Here is a 22,814-nt window from a genome sequence, read left to right as displayed (position 1 = left end):
TAAGGGAGCTGAGGGCCAACCCCTTTTGCAACCTGACTGCAAAAATAAAATCAAGAATTCTGGGGATCGCCAGAGGCATAGGTTGGACATTTGATTCCCTGCACTGGGAAAGGAAAGTTTTCCACGTACGGTGGTAAATACGGGATGAAGGCCGGCTTTCGGGCAATGTACATGGTGGAGAGGACCACGGGAGAGAATCTCGCTCTTGTTAAAGTCCAGGTCTCAATGGCCAGGCCGTCAGCTTCAGGGCTCTGGAGTTCTGATGGGAAATGGGCCCAGCAGGTCTGGGATGCTTACAAGGCGCCATAAGCAATTGTACTAATTCGGCATACCAGGCGCACCTGGGCTAGTCCAGTGCTATTAGTATCACCGGGACTCCTTCTGCCTTGATCTTCCTGATTACTCGCGGCAGCAGGGGCAGAGGCGAAAAACATGTAAGGTAGACGAAAGCGACTTCAGGAGACTAGAGCATCCGCTCCAATGGACTGTGGATCACGTGACCTGGCTAAGAACGCGGGTACCTTTGCGTTCAACCTTGAGGCCATTAGATCCACGTCTGGTGTACCCCAGCGAGTGCAGATGTGTGGGAACACTTCTGGGTGGAGAAACCACTCTCCGGCGGCCAAGCCTTGGCGACTTAGAAGGTCCGCCATCCAGTTCTCTACTCCCGGTATGTGTAACGCTGAAAACACAGACCTCCGTCGATTCGGCCCAGGTGAGGATCCTGAGGACCTCAAGATAAGCTGTCTTGCTGCTGGTACTTCCCTGCAGATTGATTTGGGTCCAATTGGACAATGCAACAGCTGTGACCTAGATCAAACGACCTGCTAGCAGAAGGGGGGAATGACCTGAGCGCGAGAAAGATCGCGCTGATTTTCAGGATGATTTCTGGGAAGGGAAAAGACCTGGGGCGTCAAACGTCCCCAAGCAGTGTGGAGCCAGTACGCTGCTCCCCAGACTAAAAGGCTGGCGTCCATAGTCAGGAGTAGCCAGTCCACTTGGGGGAGAAAAACTCCCTCTCGATATGGAAGAGGACTGAAGCCACCAGCAAAGCGCATACCTAACTGAAGGTGTCAGGTGAAAAGTTCGTCCAAGGAAAAGGGGCTCTTGTCCCAGGCAGCTAGAAGCGCAAGCTGCAGTGGGCGGTGGTGTGGCTAAGCGAGCAGCACTGACTCTATAGCCGCCGATATCCTACCTAGCACTCTCATACTGAATCGTATGGAGCAAGAGGAGTATGTAGAAGGCAGTGTACCGCTTGTTGTAGAGCGGTCGCCTTTCTTGAGGGAGAAATATCAAGCCCCGAAGGGTGTCCAGGGACATGCCCAGGGAGGTGACGGATTTTGACGGGACCGGGGATGATTTGACTGGAGTCAGAAGCTGCCCTAAGCGGGATAGGGTGCCCACAGAGATCCGGACGCTGGTTGAGCCCTTGATGAGGTCATCCAAGCAAGGCAGAACAGCCACTCTCTTGGTGTGAAGGGCACTCATGGCAGCCACCATGACCTTTGTTAAGACCCTTGGTGCTGTGGCAGAGCCGAGGGTAGGGTCGCAAATGAAAAAAAAAAAAAAGTCCTGAACAGCGAAGTGGAGAACCTTTTGGTGAGCTGGAGCGATGGGTTTGTGCAGGTACGCGTACCTGATAGCTAGGAAGGAAAGGAATTCTCCTTCGACCATAAAGGTAAAAATGGACCCTAGGAATTCCATTCTGAATCTGCTTACGAGCACATGTTTGCTCAGGTGTTAGAGGTCCAGGTTGGGTCGAACTGACCCGTCCTTTTTTGGGGACCACGAGAGGTTGGAATAGAAGGCCTTGAACCTCTTGCCGTCCGGAACAGGTACCATCACCCCCGCCGTTTGGAGGGAGTGGATCGCTGAGGAGAAGGCCTCCCGGTGTTTTGGAGCCTTTGGGGGAGTTTGAGAGAAAAAACTGACCAGGGGATCGGGTCCGGAATTCAATGTGGTAACCAGAAGACACAAGGTATCGCACCCATTTGGGGTCTGAAGCGGCAGCCCAGATGGAGGAGGACGAGACTCCTCGGTCTTTGTCTAGACTGCCAGGACTCGGTGGACTCGGGGAGGGCTGAGAAGGTAGGGCCCTGCATGTCTATTAAAAAACATCCTGGGCTAGAGTTGGCGGAGGGAGGTACTCTTTTCCTCCTGTGGCGTCAGACAAAAAAAGAGCCTGTCCAGACGATCGGGAAACCATCGGTCTGGAAAGGAGTACTGTGAGATGCTTCTTAGAGACAGAGTCCGCTCTCCATTATCGGAACCAGAGGGCCTTACAGATGGCTATGGTATTTGAGGCGGCAATAACTGCGCAGGTAGCAGTGTCGAGTGAGGCCTGCAAGAGGTACTCTGCCGCCGCAGCAATGTGAACTGTTACATCTGTGAGGGTCTGAGGGAAACTGGTAGTCCTGGTGCCTGTGCGACCCACACTGAAGGGGAGAGGGACCCGCAGCCTCAAGGCGGAGCGATCGAGCTGCTCCACTTGTCTGTCCGTCAGGTCCTTGAAGATGGATCCATCAAGTAAAAGACAGGAGGGTCCTTCAGGCAGGCGGAAGCCAGGTGAGGGTCCACCGAGGCCGGATCGGCCCAGCCCTGAGAGACAGCTAAGCCAAAGGGGTACCGAGACTCCATCAGTTTACAGATATCGACGCGGCGTCAAAAAACTTTTTTTTTTTTTTTTTTTTTGAGGTTTCTTCACCCTTTTAAAAGGAGACTGCAGGGTCAGTAGTGACTGGGAGATCTTCCACATGCAGAGTTTTGGTTGATTGCTGCAAAAAGGGAGTCCATCGCATCTTGATCGCTCGGGGAGGTTGAAACCAAGGAATGTGCAAGTGAGGATATAACTCACCCAGAACCTGATGGCCCTTCCCCCCCTCCTGTGTCACAGTTCCTGTGGGAAGGAGGAAGCCAGCTCTGAGAGACGCCCACAAGCTCTGATCACAACAAGAGGGGGCAATGCTCTGCAGATCCTGTGTGAGGAGGGTTATGCGCGCTTTTGTGAGGGGGCGTGGCTTATCAAGTGTCAGAGGGCACGGGGCTTAGCTCTGACAAAAAGAAATGAAAAAATATAATAAACAAAAAAAAAAATGGTGGGAAGGGACTCCCCTTCCCCCGCTCCAGCCCTGCACAGCAATGGTGGACAGAAAAAAACTCTATAAGGCTATGTGTGCACAGTGCGTTTTTTGCAGCGTTTTTGCGCCTTTTTCGGGTGCGTTTTTGGCCTCAAAACTGCAGGACTTTGCTTCCCCAGCAAAGTCTATGAGTTTTCATTTTTGCTGTCCGCACACATCTGTTTTTTTTACCTGCGTTTTTGAGTTAAAAAAAAAAAATGGACATGTCAGTTCTTTCCTGCGTTTTTCTGCGTTTTCCCCCCATGCAATGCATTGGAAAAACGCAGCAAAACGCAGAGATCAAAAACGCAGCAAAACGCAGCCAAAAATGCACCAAATCGCGGCAAAAACGCATGCGTTTTTTGATGCGTTTTTTCGACGCAGGTGCGTTTTTGTGCGTTTTTAGCGGCCAAAAACGCACAAAAACGCAGCGTCAAAAAGACGCAGTGTGCGAACCTAGCCTAAGTGTACCGCAGCTGCGGCTGCACTGAGTCCTGGGAGCTGTCCCCTCCCCCCGTCACAGGTGAAATGCTTTGCAGGAGTCTGCAATCAGCCCAATCCAGTCAGTGTGACCTTTGCTCCAATTCCTGTCTGCAGTGCCCGGTCACAGAGCGTGTATCAACTCAGACCCTGCCAGAGGGACTGAGGAAGTTTTTCATCTGCTTTGGGGTCTTGAAAAATCGGAATGATCTCACCTCAGCTTCTGTGGAGATGGCAGTCTCTGCCTGGTCACGCTGGTGCGGAGCATGTAACAACTCAGAGCCTGCCAGAGGGACTGAGGAAGTTTTCATCTGCTCTGGGCTCTGGAAAATCAGTGCCATGAGACCTGTCATCCAGTGAGTAACAGCCCAGGATCCAGCGTCGCAGGAGGGGGTACGTGGAGGCGACACTCCGCGTTCGAGCCTGTTGATTTTGGGAAATCGGTCCCCGAAGGAACAGTCGCCCTCTAAAAACAAAAAATTCTTGCTGCAGTAGTCTGCAGAGATGTGCCTCCTATAGACACTAAGCTAAAACTGAAGTAGCCTGGCTGGGCCAGGGGGTGTATTCTGCAGGGGAGGAGCTAACATCTTTGCATCTACTTAGTGTCCTCCTATGGATAAGCAGCATAACACCCATGGTCCTGTGTCCCCCAATGAGGCGTCAGAGAAATACGGTCATTATTTTATCCCTTGCTGAAGTTTGCCCACTGACAAAGAGATGAGCAGTCTAGTCTATAATTTTATTACCTTTTGGTATTCGCTGACATTTTTTTACCCATATTTGTCAAAATGGCGCACACAGTTCATGAATTTTGAGCAAAGTAAAAAATGTCTTTTCTTTTTATTTTAACCATTTTTTTTTAAACTATTTAGAGTAAAAAGTTGCATTTTTTTTTTTATGCCGCAATTATGCACTAAAAAAATTCTGGTGTACATAAAATCACTCCAAGTGATTGGAGTACATTTGTGAAATGATAGCTCAAGCAAAAAAATCTAGAAACCCTAATCATGGTGATAGCTGCTGTAGCGAACATTATCGGTACGGCAGCTTCACATGCACTCACCTGCCCTACGACGTCGCTCTGGCCAGCGAACCGCCTCCTTATTAAGGGGGCGGGTTGTGCGGCGTCATAGCGACGTCACACGGCATGCGGCCAATAGAAGCGGCGGGCGGAGATGAGCGGGACGTAAACATCCCGCCGACCTCCTCCCTTCCGCATAGCCGGCGTGAGCCGCAGCACACAGGTAGATGTTCCTCGCTCCTGCGGTTTCTCACACAGCGATGTGTGCTGCCGCAGGAACGAGGAACAACATCGTAACATCGGTATTTCCCAATTCATGAAAATGCCGGACCCTACAACGATGATACAATAACGACGCTTTTGCGCTCGTTATTCGCATCAAAAAGGATTTACACACTACGATATCTACTGCGATGCCGGATGTGCGGCACTTTCGATTTGACCCCACCGACATCGCAGCTGTGATGTCGTAGTGTGCAAAGTGCCCCTTAGTGCCGCACTGGGGAAATAATTATTTGATCCCTTGCTGATTTTGTACATTTGCCCACTGACAAAGACATGAACAGTCTATAATTTTAAGGGTAGGATAATTTTAACAGTGAGAGAGAATATCCAAAATAAAATCCAGAAAAATCACATTGTATAAATTGTATAAATTTATTTCCATTTTGCAGAGTAATAAGCATTTGATTCCCTACCAACCATTTCTGGCTCCTACAGACCACTTGGATGCTCCTAATCAATTCATTACCTGCATGAATTGACTTCTATTGGGGTTCAGGTCCAGGCCGTGTCCCAAACCGAACCTTATCTTTAAGGGGTTTTCCCACAAAGTTAATTTCAAAGTTGATTTTAATCAATAGATCTTAGAAAAATAATTTATACCACTGGATGTGGTTTAAAAAAATGTTCCTGCGGTAAGATAATCTTATAAATGAGCCCCTGCAATCTACTGTGTAATGGCCGTGTCTGACCATATAAGGACATGGCCTGATCATATCACAGCTCCTGGGCCGGGTAGGACATAAAAGAAAGGATACAGATAGCACAGCATGGGATCATAGCTCATTCTTTTTTTTAAGGCCGGGGCCACACGGGGATTACTGCGATCCCATCGCATGACACTCAGCTCATGCTGGCAGTACAGCAGAGCCGAGTGTCATGCAAGTGTCCCTGCGACTGAGGTCCGTTTGTGCGAGGGGACCTCATCTGCGGGGAACGGGACAGCACTGAGGAGGGGCGGGCCGGCACGGAGGAGGGGAGGGAGGGATTTATCTCCCTCTCTCCTCCGTAGCCGGCTATTGCCATTCTCACACTGCACTCGCGGTACACCGGTGTACCGCGAGTGCAGTGCGATTTTTTTCTCGCCCGATTGACTTGAATGGGTGCGAGAGAAACAATGATCGCATTACAATTGCAGCATGTTGCGATTATTTTCTCGGTCCGATTAGAGCTGAGAAAATAATCGTTCATGTGCGCTGACACACAGGCTAATATTGGTCCGAGTGGAATGCGATTTTTTTTATCGCACTCCACTCGCACCGTTTTTCTCGCCGTGTTTCTTAGGCCTAAGGTAAAGTATTTCCCTGCCTGTATTTTAAAAATTATTTTACCTCATAGAAAGAATAGATTGCAATCCCATGCTGTAATGTCTGTATATTTTATTATTTAATTCCTGGGTGTGGTATGATCAGACAATGGCCCTGTACAGTCAGACACGGCCATTATACAGTACATAGCAGGGACACAAATATAAAACATTATCTGAGCACAGGAACACTTTTTTCAAAATACATCTGATTTTATAAATTATTATTCCAAGATCTATTGATTAAAATCAACTTTAAAATGAACGTTGTTAGTGAGAAAATTGCTGAAACAAACTTCCACAGGTTCACTCATTTCTAGTGTAATCAACTGACAAAATGTAATGTGAATGAACAAAAGAGAAATATAAATCAAAACAAGATTTGGTGTAATCACCCTTTGTCTTCAAAACCGCATCAATTGTTCTAGGTACAGTTGAAACCAGAAGCTTACATACACTATCTGAAGAGACATCTGCATGTGTTCCTGACTACCTGACATTAAAGCAGAATAAACATTTCCCATTTTAGGTCAATTAGGAACCAACATTAATTATATTTGACAAATGTCAAAATAATGAGAGAGAGAATGTTTTAAGGCATTTTTATTACTTTCTGCAAAGTTTATATAAAATACGTATTTGGTACCATTGCCCTTAAACTGTGTGACTTGGGTGAAATATTTTGGATATCCTTCCACAAGCTTCTTACAATAGTTGGTAGGAATTTGGGCCCATTCCTCCTGACAGGACTGGTGTAACTGAGCCATGTTTGTAGATTGGCTTGATCGCACCTGCCTTTTCAGCTTTGCCCATAAATTTTCAATAGGACTGAGATCATGGCTTTCTGATGGCCACTCCAAAACATTGACTTTGTTATTTTTAAGCCACTTTGTAACTAGTTTAGCAGTATGCTTCAGGTCATAGTCCATTTCCATCCTGGCAAATGTCTTGAGATGTTGCTTCAGGGAGGTCACATAACCTTCTTTCCTCATAATGCCATCTATTATGTGAAGTGCACCAGACCCTGCTGCAGAAAAACAACCCCACAACATGATACTGCCACCCCCGTACTTCACAGTTAGGATGGTGTTCTTAGGCATCACCCTTTTTCCTCCACACGTAACAATGGTCATTATGGAGAAACCATTCAATATTACATTCGTCAGAACACAGGACATGTCTCCAAAAATTAAAGTCTTTGTTCCTGTGTGCATTTGCAAACATTAATCTGGCTTTTTTATGCTTCTTTTGGAGTAATGCTTCTTCATGGCAGAGTGGCCTTTCAGCCCATGTTAATACAGTACTCGTTTCACTGTGGATGACACAATATTACCAGCTTCCACCAGCATCTTCACAGGGTCTTATGCTTTTGTTCTTGGGTTGATATGCACATGTCTGACCAAAGCATGTTCATCTCTGATACACAGAACCAGTCTCCGTCTTGAGTGGTATGATGGCTGGGCATTCCCATCTTGTTTGTACTTGCATAGAATTGTTTGTACAGATGAACAAGACCCCTTCAGGTATCTGAAAATTGCACGTAAGTATGAACCAGACTTGTGCAAGTCCACGAATCTCTTCATGAGATCTTGGCTGATTTCTTTTAATTTTCCCATGATGCTACACAGAGAAGCAGTGTGTTTCAGATATGTATTAAAATACATCCACAAGTGTGTCTCTAATTAACACAGATGCTGCCAATAATCTAAAAATCAGAAGCTTCAAGACATGACATCATCATATAGGCTGTTCCATATTGTTTAAAAGCAAAGTACTCTTAAGGCCGCTTTACACGCAACGACATCGCTAACGAGATGTCGTTGGGGTCACGGAATTCGTGACGCACATCCGGCCTCGTTAGCGACGTCTTGCGTGTGAAACGCAGGAACGACTGTTAACGATCAAAAATACTCATCATATCGTTGATTGTTGACACGTCGTTCTAATCTCAAATATCGTTGCTTCAGCAGGTACGATGTTGTTCGTCGTTCCTGTGGCAGCACACATCGGTACGTGTGACACCCCAGGAACGATAAACCACATCGTACCTGCGGCCGTCACCAATGAGGAAGGAAGGAGGTGGGCGGGATGTTACGGCCGCTCATCTCCGCCCCTCCGCTTCTATTGGGCGGCCGCTTAGTGACGCTGCATGAACCGCCCCCTTAGAAAGGAGGCGGTTTGCCGGCCACAGCGATGTCGCTAGGCAGGTATGTATGTGTGACGGGAGTTAGCGATGTTGTGTGCCACGGGCAGCGATTTGCCCATGACACACAACCGACGGAGGCGGGTGCTTTCGTTAGCAATATCGCTTTGTGTAAAGTGCCCTTTAGTGTCTGTAAACTTTTTACTTTGCAGAAAGTAATGCAAATGCCTTTCCACATTCTCTTTCTCTCATTATTCTGGCATTTGGCAAATATAAATAATTTTGGTAATCCTAATTGCCTTAAAAAGGGAAAGGTTTATTCTGATTTCATGTCTGTTCATGTATGTAAACTTCTGGTTTCAACTGTATACTTGCACAATGTCTGGGATTTTGTCAGGTGTTTGAGTAACCAATTATACCAAGCAGGTGATCATGATGATCCTTTTCATATGTAGGCTGAAACAGTCTTTGACTGAAACAGAAATAGCCGTTTAATAGACTTAATTCTGGGTGAAGAACAGCCAATCTCTGCTATAAAAATGGGGTTGTGGAAGACAGTTTCATGTCACAGATCATACAACAGGGCAAAACTGAGCACAGCAACAAGACAAGATAGTTACAGTATACTGAATCAGCATGGACTCTCCCAGGAAAACATTTCAAAGCAGACTGGGGCTTTACGATGAGCTGTTCAAGCTCTTTTGAAAAAGCACTAAGAAATGGGTAACATTGAGGACTATAGATGCAGTGGTTTAAAAAATAAATAAATTAAAAAAAGGGCACGTCATGTTTACTTCCATTTGAAATGGGAAGATGTACAGCTATACCATCAGCTCAAAACTGGCAGCCACTATTGGCACCCAGCTAAACTCATCTAAAGAAGTCTGCTCAAAAGTGTTCTTCATGAAAGAATTGTGGCAAAAACCCCACACTTTCGGTATTAAAATAAGGCTAAGCAGATCAACTACATTACGTACAAATACGTAGGAATTGAAGTGGAGAAAAATGGCAGCTGGGGCTCCATATCGAGGGGTCAAAATTGATATTTTTTGGCTGTAACAGAAGGCAGTTTGTATGTCAATGTGTTAGAGACAATAATCAGTCTCTGCAGACAAAAGTAGCATAGTGAAGGTTCCTGGTCTTTTAGGTCGCAATTTAATTTGAGGATTAATGGTGTTGTAAAGGTTGCAAAATAAATGCAGATACTTATATACTTATCAATCATGCAATTCCATCAGGTAGATGTCCGATTGGCTCCAGATTTATTCTGCAGCAGAGGAATGACCTTAAACATACAGGCAAGGTCATTAAAAACTATATTCAATATAAAGAGCAACAATAAGTCATGAGCCACACAGAGCCCTAATTTGAAAATTATCCAGTCAGTCTGAGATTACATGAAGAGTTTGTGCAAGCCTACATCCACAGAAGATCTGTGGTTAGTTTTGTTTTTGTTTTATTTTTTTAAATAACTGTAGTTTTGATTGCATTACCGTATTTTCAGGCGTAAAAGATGACCCCAAAATGTAGAGATAAAATAAATGTTTTAAAAAAAATGTGGTCCGTCTTATACTCCGATGTTGTCTTACTGGGGGGGGGGCAGCGGTGATGAAGCTGGGACACAGGAGGCAGGGGCGGTGCTGGTGGGAACTGTGCTGGCAGTGGTGGGGTCTGTGCCTGGCAGCGGTGGGACTGTGACTGGCAGCAGAAGCTGTGCTGGCTAGGTGTCCTAGATGCTCTGTCCGCGGTTAGGGCTTCAAACAAATGGCGCCCGAAGCGGCACGTGCGCAGATGGAGCGCTCAGCTGAGAGCTCCATCTGTGCACGCGCTAACTCTGAGCACCATGATTTGAAGCCAAAGCATCTGGGACATCCGCCACACAGTCACCACAGCTTCCGCTGCCAGCCCAGCTAGCCAGCCGCCCGTACAGAGAAGTAACCAGCCGGCTGCCTGTACAGAGAGGCAGCCAGCCGGTCACGCGCACGGAAAGACAGCCAGCCGCACAGAGAGCCGTCCGCACAGAGAGGCAGCTGCCCACTCGCACACACAGACAGCCACTTATAACCTGAAAAATATGGTACAGTACCTAATTATACGCCCTATAAGACGATACCCGGCGTATAAGACGATCCCCGACTTTAGAGAAGATTTTCAGGGGTTAAAAAGTAGTCTTATATGCCAGAAAATACAGTATATAAAGTTCAACAGATATTAGTTAACATAAGCCCAATGCAATTGTATGCTACATAAAAAAAAGTATATAAATGCAAGAAGAAAACATTGAAGCTTATCCATAAAACTTTAGACCCTCTAGCGGCTCCTGAACTAACTGCATATCATTGCAGTAATTATAGACTTGTGAAGCTAAATGACTACAGGGCCTTAATACATCTTTCTTTTAAACAATTAACTTTAAAGATATCAAACAAAAATTGAGAAATGCATGTTCCCCAGTATTGATGAATGCATGTTCCCCAGTTATTGATGAATGCATGTTCCCCAGTTATTGATGAATGCATGTTCATCAGTTATTGATGAATGCATGTACCCCAGTTATTGATGAATGCATGTTCCCCAGTTATTGATGAATGCATGTACCCCAGTTATTGATGAATGCATGTTCCCCAGTTATTGATGAATGCATGTACCCCAGTTATTGATGAATGCATGTACCCCAGTTATTGATGAATGCATGTTCCCCAGTTATTGATGAATGCATGTACCCCAGTTATTGATGAATGCATGTTCCCCAGTTATTGATGAATGCATGTACCCCAGTTATTGATGAATGCATGTACCCCAGTTATTGATGAATGCATGTTCCCCAGTTATTGGCATCTTAATTGGCCATTCGTATTGAAATTATATTCGCTCTTTTTTCTGCTTCAGATGTGAATCAAAACTTTAACGCTGCAGTTTAGAAAGAATGCTTGCTACAATAATTTCTGTGCATAAAATGTTTCTATTGACTTGTAATTTGCAAAAGAGGTCCCATAAAATGTACCTTCTTTATTTCATACATAATATTTGACAATGTCAGGAATGGTTACATTTCCTAATTCACCTGTGTGGCCATATCCATAATCCTTAAATGTAATTGTTAAAGAAGGAAGGTGAGTTTGTATTCCTTTAAAACACAAGAGGGAAGAAAATGACTTGTCGCACCTGACTGCTCCGGTAATACAAAATCCAATTGTGAGTGAGGGGAGATAAGAGGAGAGAAGTGGAAGGGCCATCACATCAGCAAACACTAAGTAATGAACAGGGCTGCCACTGTCTGCCATGATAAAACACTCCATTAGCTGCTCTGGTTTTAAATGAGTGATAATTGTGGCACCACAGCAGTGGAAAGTGATTGAATTTTTATCTCTAGTCTGGCGTCTTGACAAGCTGACCATGAGGCACAGATGTCCCCAGCGTACAGCATTATACACAGTGTGTGTCCTTTGCAATTGCCACTGCGGGAGAACAGTTCTGCAAACACTGCACCAATTAACACGTTAACAGCACAACCTAGAGCAACATATGCAGTAATCCGTGACAGGAAAAACTATATTACCTCTGGTATTTAGACATGTGCTTGGCCCAGAAATAGCTAGTTGCAAAATGTAATTATTACACAAAAATACAGGAATAACAAAAGTGATTCTAACGTAAAACGGGTGAATTAAGTATTTAACACATCACCAATTTTCTAAGTATTGTTTTTTTTCGGATTATAAGACGCACTTTTCCTCCCAAAAATTTGGGAGGAAAATGAGGGGTGCGTCTTATAAGCCAAATGTAGCTTACCGGGGGTGGTGGAGAATGGTTACAGGAGGCAGGGGCGATGCTGCAGGCTGTGCTGCAGGCAGTGCTAGGGCTCGCTGTGGGCAGTGAGGCAGGTGCCATACTGAAAATGTTGGAGGTGCGGGTTTCAATTAAAGTTGTCCGAAGTCGGCGCGTGCACAGGTTGAGCTCTCGGCTCAAGATATCTTCTAAGCACGCACCGCCTCCGGCGCATGGATCTCCCAGTGGCGGAGATAAGGAAAATGGCACCCGGAGGTGGCGCGTGCACAGATGAGGTCTCGCAGTCAACAGTTTCTGGATGTTCCTGTCTCACAGCGGCTACAGCAAGCATCCGGGACACCTGTTGCACTGCCCACAGCATCGCCCTACTTCACCACCTCCCCTGCCTCCTGTGACCTCACTCCACCAACACAAAAAGATTTAGAAAGAAATTGGCGACAAGTTCAATACTTATTTCACCCGCTGTAGGTTAAAGAAAATATAATTCCCCCTCCCCCTTAAAAAAAAAAGTCCTTAATGTTACTCGCTCAACATGGTAAACGTTATTCTCTGTTGCTGGTTAGCCAATTAGATGGCTGTTGGCAGAGTAATGCTACATACGACACATCGTTTGGTTGTCAGCCATCTCTCCCATAGACAGGAGTACTCACTCTGTGGATTGCTTAGGCTGCTTTCACACATCCGGTTTTAGCAGTGCGGCTAAATCCGGCTCTAAAACCTATGCAACGGATGCGGCGAAAAAAACGCATCCTTTGCATACGTTTTTACATGCGGCCCGTCCAGTTTTTGCCGGTTGAGGCACACTACTGAGCATGCGCAGTGCAAAAAAATGCATACGGCTGGATGTGGTTTTTGCCGCATCACGCCGCATCCGGCGTCCATAGGCATGCATTGGAAAAAGCGCCGCATGGGCCGGATGCGGCTTTTTTCGCCGGACAAAAAAACGTGCCAGGCAACGTTCCATCTGGCCGCCGCATGGGCTAAATATGCCGCATCCGGCAAAAAACAGACAGAACGCAAGGCCATGCGGCACAATCCGGCACTAATGAAAGTCTATGTGGAAAAAACGCAACCGGCGGCAAAAAAACGGTTGCGTTTTTTCTGCAAAGAGCCGGATTGTGCCGCACAGCAAAAAACGGATGTTAGAAAGCAGCCTTAATGAGAAAGTCTCCAACAGTTAACAGCACTCTGAAATCAGACATGCCCAATCGACATCTCTCCCAAGGATCAGTTGACCGATGCAGGCACCTCATAAAAAGATTGTTAGCCTAACCTGTCAATACTGGTGAGTTTGGCCGACATTGAGGCCTTTTGGTTCGATATGTTTACTGGTGCCTCATGACTCAGCACTAGGGCTGAGCGGATCCGGACTGTAAAAGTCTGGATCCACGTGGTTGCAGGCCGGGAATACCATCCCCCAGCTGGCTTTATCTTGGCTGGGTATCAAAATTAGGGGGGGACCGCAAGTAGTTTTTTGTTTTTAAATTACTTATTTCACTTGAGAAAAAAACAAACAAAAAAAAATGCATGCTTTTTTTTAGGCCAGAGTCACACTAGCGAGGGACTCGCACGAGGCTGACATCGCAGCACAGCCGCGCACACTTCTGACAGGAGAGTGCATGTGTTTCTAGGTACATGCACGCTCATGTTCAGAAAGCAGCAGGCCGTGTCGGGTGATGTCATGCCAGACACGCACGAATGTCACATTGTATCATCGGCACACTTCTGACAGGAGCATACATGTGTTTCTGTCTACATGAACGCTCACCATACTGACCCGCAGACACTTGCACTGCCTTCCTCGCCCACCAGCTGTCCTGCCGCCTGTAATTGGTTGCAGTCAGCTGACACGCTGCCACTCAGGGCAGGGGCGCGTCTAACTGCAACCAATTACACACGCCGGTGAGCGGGCAAAGTAGTGAATATTGAATTGTCGGCTCCGGAAGGGAAAAGTGTGACCCGGAAGGAGTTTGCCGCCGTGACACCGCATGGGTGAGTACAACTCACTCTCTCCTACCCCCCTATCACCTCCTCAAACGTTTTTAATCTCTGGATTCTGGTCCCCATTGAGTTATATGGGCACCGGATTTCGGAGTGGATCCGACTTTTTTTTTTCAATCTGGCAGTGAGCCGCCAGTCCCGGTTTTTGGCGGCTGCGATCAACTTTACTCTGCACAACAGTCTTGCAGTTCTGGGGTCATGTGTTCAAATCCCACTAAGGACAATATCTGCAATGAGATGGTCTATTGTATTTTGTCCCAGTGTTTGTATGTGTTTCTCTTGGGTACTCTGGTTTCCTCCCAAACTCCAAAGATAAAGGGAATTTAGATTGTGAGCCCCAGTGCGGACAGTGATTATGTTTATAAAGTGCTATGGAATTAATGGAGCTATGTTAGTGTATAAAATAACTACTGGTGACAACTCTTGTGGATGCTGTTTTGGCATCAGCTCTCAATACGTTTTCTTACAAATATTAGAAAATAATTCTTCAAGGGGTTATCCAATCATGAGAGGTTGATGACATATGTTCACCAATATCATATAGGTGAGGGTCCACAACCCCTACCGTTCAGCAGTTATTAGCAACTTAGAACATTACACGGTGCAGCCCTTTTCAATGTGTAGCGGCCACTGACAAGTACTGCATATCAGTATAGGTCATAAATATCATATGATCATCCTAAATAAATATATATATATATATTTTTTTTTTACAAATTTTATTAGGATAACAGAAATCAATTTCATTGATGTTCTCTTCCAAGGACTGTCAGCAAAAAATCTTCAAATACTGCAGATAGAGTTAGGTGCTCTACAAATTGCGCAGATCTATCATTTAAGGAATTCATCCTCACACTGGAGCACTGGTAGCTACCAGTAATTTAATTGCCCTACCAAAATAGTTATTGATTAAACTGGCCTCCAACTAAGTTACCAAGTACTTAAAGGGAACCCGTCAGGTGCAATATGCACCCAGAAACACGAGCAGTTTTGGGTGCATATTGCTAATCTCTGTCTATAGGTACCATCACACTAAGCGACGCTCCAGCGATCCCACCAGCAACCTGGCCTGGCAGGGATCGCTGGAGCGTCGCTACACGGGTTGCTGGTGAGCTGTCACACAGACAGATCTCACCAGCAACCGGTGACCAGCCCCCAGCCAGCAGCGACGCGTGGAAGCGATGCTGCGCTTGGTAACTAAGGTAAATATCGGGTAACCAACCCGATATTTACCTTGGTTACCAGCGCACACTGCTTAGCGCTGGCTCCCTGCACTCCTAGCCAGAGAAAACATCGGGTTAATTACCCGATGTGTAGTCTGGCTACGTGTGCAGGGAGCAGGGAGCCGGCACTGACAGCGTGAGAGCGGCGGATGCTGGTAACGAAGGTAAATATCGGGTAACCAAGGAAAGGGCTTCTTGGTTACCCGATGTTACCGTGGTTACCAGCGTCCGCAGAAGCCGGCTCCCTGCTCACTGCACATTCAGTTGTTGCGCTCTCGCTGTCACACACAGCGATGTGTGCTTCACAGCGGGAGAGCAACAACTAAAAATTGGTCCAGGACATTCAGCAACAACCAGCGACCTCACAGCAGGGGCCAGGTTGTTGCTGGATGTCACACACAGCAACATCGCTAGCAAGTCGTGCCTCAGCAGCGATGTTGCTAGCGATGTTGCTTAGTGTGACGTGGCCTTAACTGTCCCTGTATACACTAGCAGAGATAAAGGGATATTTAGAAAAAATATTTTTAAAGATCTTTTATCTTATGCTAATGAGTGCAGGGACTAGTCCCAAGGGCATTATATGCCCCTAACTAGTCAGTCCTTTTAGAATGTTAGCACGCCCACAGGGATGTAGTAACATGCTATTCAATGCAGCGTCACTAGTGGTGCAGCATGTACCAGTCTTCACTGTGACCACTTTTCTGAATGCACGAGACTTCCAGTCATGCACAGTAGACCTCTCTGAAGCCGAGATGCGTACACCTGGCTTAATACTGCGTATAACCGTAAGTGCCCGGTGTGACGACATGGACACCCAATGCCTAGCATGGGTTAAAGTTTCTTAAAATTCAGCCAGATGTATTGTTCTTCTGTGTGATAACTCATGTTTGCTAAACTATTGTTTCTCCAGACCCCTCTGAGCAATCATTGTAATGTAGTTGTGTATTGCTAATCTAATGTAAATTACCTTAGTAGCCGTTGTCTAGTCTGTGACTTGCAAACTTTATGTAGATATCCTCAGTCTTTCTATCCACATCATTTGAATGAGCATTGTCCATGTAGCTTGAAATTCGTCCAATGGGAGAAGCAACCTTGTACAACCAATCCGCTGAGGGCACAGTATATCCTAAAGGAAGGTTATGGCTATAAAAGGTGACTTCTTGGAGTCACCAGTTGGTTGATGGATGTGCATGATCCAGTCTAAGCTCTTAGCAGCTGGCTAGAGGATCAGAACCAGGATACCTTATGGACTCGGTCTAGGGACTTTGGCTCCGACTAGAGGATCACTTGGCTACATGGTTTCAACCTAGGGACTCCGGTTCCAATTGGAGACCATATCCACAGTCTAGGGATTTTGACTCCGGCTGCCAGGATTATATCATCATACCAGAGACTACTTAAGGAGGAAACCCAGGTTGGGACAATCCAGTCACCTGGCTACAGACTTTGCAGTCCTCAGCCAGCTTCCTAAATCTGGCATTATTCCAGTCTCAGTGGGTGCCCGCCAAAGGCGGGGTGCTGCTGGATTGGAGTAAGTAGCACTGGAAGCTCTGAAGCACGGACATTCAAATCCCTGGTGAGCCAGCGGAAGGGCGAGACTCTGTAGCCTGTTACATTTGTGTGTTTTGCTGGTTATGTGTTATGTGCCGTTAATATTTTGGGGATCCAATAAAGTCTTAATATTGTGATTCCCTCACCCTGTGTTGTCTGAGTAGTATTCCACCCAGGGTTAAGGAGATCGGCGGTCAGTTGGGATGAGCCCTGAGCCACGCTGTCTTTCTAAAGGTGGCTGGGCCAGCGGACAAGAGCACCCACTGAGCCAAGTGTCTCCACACCCGGCATTCAGAAGCACAGTCACAGCGAACACGGGTACGTGTGTCACCACTGGTGATGCTAAATTGAATAGCATGTTAGTACACCCCTGTGGGCATACTGACATGTTAAGAGGGCGGACTAGTTGGAGGATATACCTCCTTTGGGACTAGTCTCTGCACTCATTACTATAAGATAAAAGATCCTTAGAAATACTTTTTCTAAAGATCTCTTTATCTATGCTAGTGTATACAGGGACGGTTAGGCAGGGATTAGCAATATGCACCCAGAACTGCTCGTGGCTCTGGGTGCATATTGCACTTGACAGGTTTCCTTTAACTTTCCCATTAATGAAAAAAAAAAATAGTTCCATAGATGAAGAAAAGCCTGTGATATTGAGAATAAGGCAAATTATTATAAGGCATATATAATGCTTCTCACCACCCTATGCTTGCATAGGTGAATAGGGTTGTGGTGTGCATCTGGCCTTGTCTAGAATGCTGCATAGCTTCCTCATCACATATTCCATTTAGGTATAAAATTGCCTGACCCCCATTAAATGATTAAGGATTTAAAGTACTCTTTGAGTTCAGACATTGCAACCTTTTATTTCTACTAAGGAGTAAATAATTCTCCCTGAATATAGAGATCAGCAAAGTCAGGGTCATGAGCACCAACCTGTGAGAGAGCTCTCTGCGATCACATTAGACTATACCATTCAGTAGACTGGAAGGGTGCCTAACATGACATTAACACAATACCTTTACAATTTTTACGTATCAAACTCAGGTTAGGGTAATGACCCCATACCTTAGGTTATGCATAAAGTCAACCCATCTACCAGGTGTTAAGCATAGGTATGATCTTTATTACATATCTTTTTGACTCTGGGGCTTTTTGCATGTTAGCCATGAAGCTCTTAATAGGGCTTCCATAGACAGGCTTTGCACTAGCCACTCTGTGTAGCAGATCCCAGAGGGGTTCCCTGACCTGCATCCTTTTGTAGGGATCAGGACTTACACAGGGGCCCTTGGAGTGGCTGCTGGGTCAGAAAGTCACTTCAATAAAAAGGCGGTCAGAAACAGAATCATCAAACAGAAGAAAAGTCTAAACACAGACCAAGATCAGGACCAGGAATCAACAATCAGGGCAGTGGCAGAGGAACAGAAGTAAACCAGGGTAAGGGAACGTATAACTAGCAAGTAGAGCAAGAAAGTGAAGTATTTACATCATATGAGCCCAAGAAAAAAGATAATTAGAAAACCATGTTCGGGAATTAACCCCCATCCTCCCTGCTCTAAAAACACCTAAAGTCCAACAATATAAACTCACACTGCAGCACTGCCACCAAGCATCACCTGTAATGAAGGTGTGACAAAGGCATAGTGCAGTCTGGTGGCAGAAGCAGGGGGAATGAGGACAGACCGATATGGATGCAACAGACTTGTCCTTTAATTAAACCTTGATTAAGGAATTCTTGGGCAATATTTTTCTTCCCCTTTGTTACTAGCCTAATGAGTTCTGGGTCAGTCTAAAAGCTGCAACAATTTATAGAATAGTTTTTCAAAATACCTGTCTTTGAGGAATGAGCATAAATAGAAAAGCATGCTACGACTTTCAAATCTGCAGCATGCTCATTATTATTCAGATTTTCATTGCTGTATTCAGCTTATTCAATGTTTAGTAAATGGAAAATGATGAAATCCACAAGTAACACCTGCAAATTCGTTGTGAAATTTTCACAAATTTTTAACAAAATCCGCAGTGGAAATTTTCATCAAAGTGTGAACATAGCCTGTCAAAAAAGTGTTGGGTTCATTTAACCCCTATATAGTCAGGCCCCCCCCACACACCTCAGACTAAATGATGGTCAAACCAGCCTATATTGACAGGTTCTGCCAACGGTCTAATGTGTATGGAGCCCCAATTGTCAAGGGAGTTGAAGATCGGCATGTACGATTTGGATATGCTAATCTTTTTATTCTACCAAAATCAGAGATAACCTGCTGCCTGACATGTCCAGCTGCAGATTTCGTGAAGACCACACGAGTGCTTGGTCCAATGAAAGCTCCTATGAACGGAGAGCCAGACGAGATAGCTGCAGTCTAAACGGTCAACAGATCCATCATTTGGCCAACAGCCATCTAATGTGTATTTACTGCTTTAGTTTTCACCACTAATAATACAGACTGCAGATGAAATCCACTGTAAAACCCATGGCAGAATAAAATATGCTGCAGGATTATAAACCTGTAGATTAGGTACAGATTAAGACCTAACTGTGGCAATTATTCATATTCACTTTATATGAGGAGGCTACCAACATTTCTTTCTTTGGAAAAAGTAGTTCTGACTTTTACTACTCTGGTTGAAGGTATAGGAGTCAGTTTTCAGTCTTTAAGGTTTTGTACCAGTGCCTGAAGATAGTAGACATACTGTATTTTGCAAGGCAAAAACATTTTGCATCACTCCTCTACTAAACACAGAAAACAACCTAATTTCCCATACTGGAACCTTGAATGTCATTTAACAGCGACGTCTAGAAATCAAAGGAGGACATTCTTCAAGGCTTGTTTCCACCTTGCCAGATCCTTTATACACAAGAAAATTCAAGAAAATGCTGTTTTTTACAGAAATCCTGTCTGACAAGCAATGCACTCTATGGATAGGATAAGTTCAGTAAAATTTAGGCATACAATGGCAGAAAGTTAGAAAGTGTCTTTTAGCAAATGACCAACTTTCCCAACATGGCATAAAACTGTAGGATTTAAATTCTTGAGACCTTAAAATATGTATGTTAATATAAAAGAGAAATATATTATTGAATAGAATTTTCTTCAACATTTACATTTTATTATATGGCGATAAGACTTTAGTATATGCAGAGTTGTGAAAAAGTATTCCCTAGTTATTGCATACCTAGGGCACTAAATACAGCTGTAGGGCTTTACTGATATAATGTGTTCCCAATGAGTTTTTGCTACAATTTTTAACATCATGGTAAAACATCACCATATTTATACCAGATTTTCCAAAAATAAGGGGAAACCACACATTGGGAATGAATTGTGTTAACACGGCCTTAAAGCAGTATATTGATGAGAATTAGTGATGTGAGTGTACTTGCCACTGTTTGTACTTGATCTAGTACATCTCGCAGTGCTTGGCTGAGTATCGCAAGTGATTGAATGTGTAGCTTTTGAAACATTGAACACAAAGCACCGGCTTGCTTCACTGAATGATGGAAGCAGACACCTCAGTGAGAGCCACTTGCAGTCTCTGAATGACTCTCACTGGGGCTAAAAACGTTTTTAGATGTAGTGTGTGCAAAAAAACCTCCCACCCTTTCTCTCCTGGAAATGTTTTGTTTATGTGGGCGAAGAGCCGAACTGCCCAGTTATTGACTTCCATAATGCTTGGCACTCAAGTTGAGCCCATCAGAGCCTCTAATCTGCTAGACACGAGTAATGAGCACTAGAGCATTTTAGTGCTCGCCCATCATTAATGAGAAGGTCTCCCTTTGAATACAGGTAGTTCAAATACCATAGGCAATAGGTGGATCCATCTACCTTGAATTTATATGGCAAAACATAGAAAGGGTGATTGTTTCTCTGGTGCAGACCACATTGCTCTCTAATTCATCCAATACTATTTGAAATAGCATGGTGACTCCAGTCGGTAACACTATATGTAGCCTTGGGGTCCTGAATTGAAATCCCACCAAAGAAAACATCTGTAAGGAGTTTGAATGTTCTCCCTGTGCCATATTACGGTTCCCTCCCACAATCCAAAGACATACTGGAAAGGGAATATATAGGTTGTGGGCCTCATTGGGGACAGTGATGATAAGGTCTGTAAAGTGAGGTGAAAGTAATGATGCTATATAAGAGAATAAAATAAATAACACATTTGGAGGAATAGCACACCATAAATGGGCACAAAAGCTTTTTAATTTGCAACCCTTAGGCTATGTGCGCACGGTGCGTACTGGCCCTGCAGAAATTTCTGCAGCGATTTGAACAGAACACGTGCGCTTCAAATCGCTGCAGAAACAAAAGCCGATTTCATGCGCTATGCATGTAGCCCCTCCCAGCCCTTCCCATAGACAGAGCAGGGACTGCTTGCAGAGCGCACGAAAGAAGGGATACGTCACTTCTTAGAACGCGCGCTTCGGGCAGCAGCCGAAGCGCTGCGCTCTAATACGCCACGTGCGCACGTCTCCTGCATAATCTCCATAGATTATGCTGGGGACGCAGGACGCATGCAGTTACGCTGCGGTGCATATAGCAGAGTAACTGCATGCAATTACGCAACGTGCGCACATAGCCTTATATTCAAAAATTACACTGCAAAATGAAGTTTGGCAGTCTGGGGCTGCTGATTAGGGATGAGCAAACCCGTTGAAGTTCAATTCGGCAGGGGCATATGAACTAACCCTCTATGGGAACCCCAATGGAAGTCCCTGTTTGCGTCTTGTGTTTTTTTTGGGGGCACAAAAATAAGGGCATGGGTGGAGGAACATTTTTGCAGAAAGCCTAGCTGCATAACCTGCACCTAAATGGATGTAGCAGAAATGCTCTGGATTTACTATAAGTTTCAAGGTTTGTCTGCTGTGGAATTTACTCAACCCAAGAATGGAGATTTTCTCTGCAGCTTCTCTGCAGCTTGTCAATGAGATTTTGCAAAATCTCATCCACAATGCTGTTAGTTTAATATGCAAAGGTTTTTTCGATTTCAACTTCCAGAAAGGAAATCCAATGGGTATCCAAACTATAAGGGGTACCCTCAAAGGAAGTGTATCCCCCTCATAGTTAAGAAGTAAGAACACCAGCACTCAAATAGTAGACAAATATGGTAATTTTGAATATTTTTATTAGTATTTTTTTGATAAGCTGCAAAAAAGCGCACCAAGTAATTTAGCAAAACACCAGACGTTTCGGCTACTGGAGCATTTTTTTCAAGAATTTGCGTGTAGGTGAAGGAGAGGCGACATGGGTCACTGGCGGACTGCCATCAAGGACACGCTGTGAGGTGCCACGCTTTTGCAGTATATCAAATTCGACCAAAGGTCAGTAAATGAGGAAATGATGGAAATGTAATGACTCTGTAGGTGAAGGCCTGGGGAGGAGGAAGAGTCCTGGTGGAGTAATGGTGACAGTACTGATAGGGGCGTCACTACTGTCACCACTACTTACATTTCCATCATTTCCTCATCTTTGGTTGAATTTGATATACTGCAAAAGTGTGGCACCTCACAGCGTGTCCTTGATGGCAGTCCGCTAGTGACCCATGTTGCCTCTCCTTTACCTACACGCAAAACCTTGAAAAAGGCTCCAGTAGCCGAAACGTCGGGTGTTTTGCTAAATTACTTGGTGCAATTTTTGGCAGATTATAAAAAAAATACTAATAAAAATATTCAAAATTACCATATTTATCTACTATTTGAGTGCTGAGGTTCTTACTGCTTAGTTTGTCCTTTTACCCCAACAGCACCTATTTACTTATAGTGGTTGAGCCTGGCTAATCCTGCCTGTTATCCCCCTAATAGGACATAGCTCCAATGTAAGAATCATATCTGTAGTATCGTTTTCATTGGTTTAGAGGTTAGGGGAAAAAAAAATATATTTTTTTGTAAATGATG

The 22,814-nt window shown here is 44.9% G+C and overlaps 1 protein-coding gene across 1 annotated transcript in view; it reads right to left on the bottom strand.

The window, feature by feature from the left end:
• The window catches only part of EXOC4 (exocyst complex component 4), a 642,084-nt gene that overhangs the window by 89,518 nt on the left and 529,752 nt on the right, over positions 1-22,814 (bottom strand). The window lies entirely within an intron of this gene.

Source organism: Anomaloglossus baeobatrachus, chromosome 4, assembly GCF_048569485.1.
Source record: "Anomaloglossus baeobatrachus isolate aAnoBae1 chromosome 4, aAnoBae1.hap1, whole genome shotgun sequence".
Lineage (NCBI taxonomy): Eukaryota > Metazoa > Chordata > Amphibia > Anura > Aromobatidae > Anomaloglossus > Anomaloglossus baeobatrachus.
The sequence above is the reverse complement of the archived record's forward strand: the minus strand, read 5'-3'. Positions and strand labels throughout refer to the sequence as shown.